Genomic DNA, 3036 nt, shown 5'->3' with positions numbered 1-3036 from the left:
CAATCGGCTTCATTGCCATGAGTCTTCCCGATAGTGTCTTCGCTCTGCTCAATCAATCTGCTCCTTCATCGGGTATCAAGGTAATCCAAAATGAAACATACAGATAAGCAAAGTATTCCCGATAGAGTATGTTCCATCGGTATATGTTTCACCGATGATTTCTTCGGGCATCGAGGTGGCTCAAAGTAACACATACCGATTTCTTTGGCTATACCGATGCAAACGGCTTCATCACCATGAGTCTTCCCGATAGTGTCTTTGCTCCACTCAATCAGTCTGCTCCTTCATCGGGTATCGGGGTAATTTGAAATGAAACATACCAATAAGAAAATTCTTCCCGATAGAGTATGTTCCATCGGTATATGTTTCACCGATGATTTCTTCGGGCATCAGGGTGGCTCAAAGTAACATATACCGATCGCTTTAGCTATACCGATGCAACTGGCTTTATCGCCATGAGTCTTCCTGATAGTGTCTTCGCTCCGCTCAATCAGTCTGCTCCTTCATCAGGTATTGGAGTAATCCGAAATGAAACATATCGATAAGCAAAGTCTTTCTGATAGAGTATGTTCCATCGGTATATGTTTCACCGATGATTTCTTTGGGCGTCGGGTGGCTCAAAGTAACACATACCGATTGCTTTGGCTATACCGATGCAACCGGCTTCATCGCCATGAGTCTTCCCGATAGTGTCTTCGCTCCGCTCAATTAGTCCATTCCTTCATCGGGTATTGGGGTAATCTGAAAAGAAACATACTGATAAGCAAAGTCTTCCCGATAGAGTATGATCCATTGGTATATGTTTCACCGATGATTTCTTTGGGCGTTAGGGTGGCTCAAAGTAACACATACCGATCGCTTTGGCTATATCGATGGACTCTTCTTTTCGCCACTCTTATCGATATAAGTCTTACCAATACCCTCATCGGCTATCAGCAAGATAATTCTCCACTACTACCGCTAGTGTTTACTATGTCGATGGGTCATATCGGTATAGTTTTTGCTGATGCATCAATTCTCCTCAAATTTTCTCCTTGATTGGTATGACTTCTACCAATGAGTACAACTCCGGCTTGCTACGCTCTCTCATCGATATATGGTGTCCTAATGCCTCCTCACCTCAATCAGGTGATCGTGAACTTGCAGAGGAATTGTTGGTGTATTTTGTGAAATCGGTATACAATTGGTAAAGCATATAGTTGGTTGTTCTCTCTCACAGGGTAAAGTATATTTTGAATTTTCATTTTGGATTGGGGCATTGAAATGGGACTTACTTTTGCAATTTGAAACTGCAGGGCAAGAAAGAATGCTTTGCTTCATGCTTGTTCATATGCTATGACTTGATCAGACCAGATGTGGCTTTGGAACTTGCCTGGATGAATAATATGATTGACTTTGTGTTTCCATACCTACTTCAGGTTCTTGATATACTCTGATGATTCTATGAATATTTTAAGTTTCTCTTTAATAAAACTTTTAAATCTTCTGCACAATTAAATAGCTAATATTCAAAGAATTTCTTTTTCAAAGTTCATTTGAGAATACACGACAAAAGTTGATGAGCTTGTTAAGGACAAGTTAGAGGTTGTCCAAGAAGAGAAATCCAAGGAGAAAGAAGAGAAAGATCTTGTTGCTCAACAGGTATGCATTTTGCTTAATTGAGCCTCAAGGAGCACTTGTTCTACTCTATTGACGGTTTTTAAAAATTTAAATAAATATGTGCCTATTTTATTTACAAAATTTAGCATTTTAAGAGCATAATTAAGGAAATTATAGAAAAATAGCATTTTTTAGGAAATTATAGAAAAATTATGTGCTAACATATTGCACTATCTAAAAAGGATAATCTTTACAAGGATGCAATGGAAACTAGTTCTCAATCGAGTGATCGTGATATTGCAGAGGAATTGTTGGTGTATTTTGTGGAATAGGTATACAATTGGTAAGGCATATAGTTGGTTGTTCTCTCTCACAGGCTAAAGTATATTTTGAATTTTCATTTTGGATTGGGGCATTGAAATGGGGCTTACTTTTGCATTTCGAACTGCAGGGCAAGAAAGAATGCTTTACTTTATGCTTGTTCATATGCTATGACTTGATCAAACCAGATGTGGCTTTGGAACTTGCTTGAATGAATAATATGATTAACTTTGTGTTTCTATACCTACCTCACGTTCTTGATATACTCTGTTGATTCTGTGAATATTTTAAGTTTCTCTTTAATAAACATTTTAAATCTTCTGCAGAAATAAATATGTGCCTATCTTGTTTACAAAATATGTATGCTCAGCTTCTTCCCCTTTGCTTTGCGAGCACCTCCAATGCCTGGCATGGGAGTGGGCATGGGAGGTTGCTTTCAGCCAGGTATGAGTGGAATGGGAATGTCTCCCATGCCAACTTATGGTATGCCGCCTATGGGTGGCTATTGATGGGATTGAAGAACTTAACGTCGGACACAATTCTTCAATCATACATGGTTTTTTGAGGCTGGTCTTCGAGTGGAAAGATTATATTGTCAAATTGTTTTTATTGTCATTTGGTTGGTTGATACAAAATAATGAATCTTTAGTATTATCATATTGGTCAATCAATTCAAATCTTTCCATCCACCAACATCTGATGCCTGAACTGTCGCATGATTAGATTGTCAAATTGTTTTTATTGTCGTTTGGTTAGCTGATACAGAATAATGAATCTTTAGTATTATCGTATTGGTCAATAAGTGCAAACCTTTCCATCCACCAAGCATCTGACGAGGATGTTGTATGTCCGACAACATCCTCATCGAATAAGCAGTGAGAGGGCGTTGGAATTCTGACACCCACCCAATTTATTTCGATGACTATCGAGTTTTGTCAACAGCTAAGCAATGAGGGGGCATCAAAATTTTGATTCCCACCCAATTTATTCCGACAACTTATCGAGTTTTGTCAACGCTCGGACCGTTGCACATACAACATCCTCGTCGGTGCGGATTCCCTCGTTGTCGTCGGACTTTCGACAGGTAAATAGTGACAGAGCTGTTTGAATTCAAAC

The 3036-nt window shown here is 38.9% G+C and overlaps 1 pseudogene; it reads left to right on the top strand.

The window, feature by feature from the left end:
- The first annotated feature begins 1127 nt into the window (after positions 1-1127).
- On the top strand, positions 1128-2429 carry LOC131031431 (clathrin heavy chain 2-like; annotated as a pseudogene).
- The last annotated feature ends 607 nt before the right edge of the window (positions 2430-3036 follow it).

The sequence above is a fragment of the Cryptomeria japonica genome, chromosome 6 (assembly GCF_030272615.1).
Source record: "Cryptomeria japonica chromosome 6, Sugi_1.0, whole genome shotgun sequence".
In the NCBI taxonomy this organism is placed as follows: Eukaryota; Viridiplantae; Streptophyta; class Pinopsida; order Cupressales; family Cupressaceae; genus Cryptomeria; species Cryptomeria japonica.
This window is presented reverse-complemented; position numbering and strand designations above follow the sequence as displayed.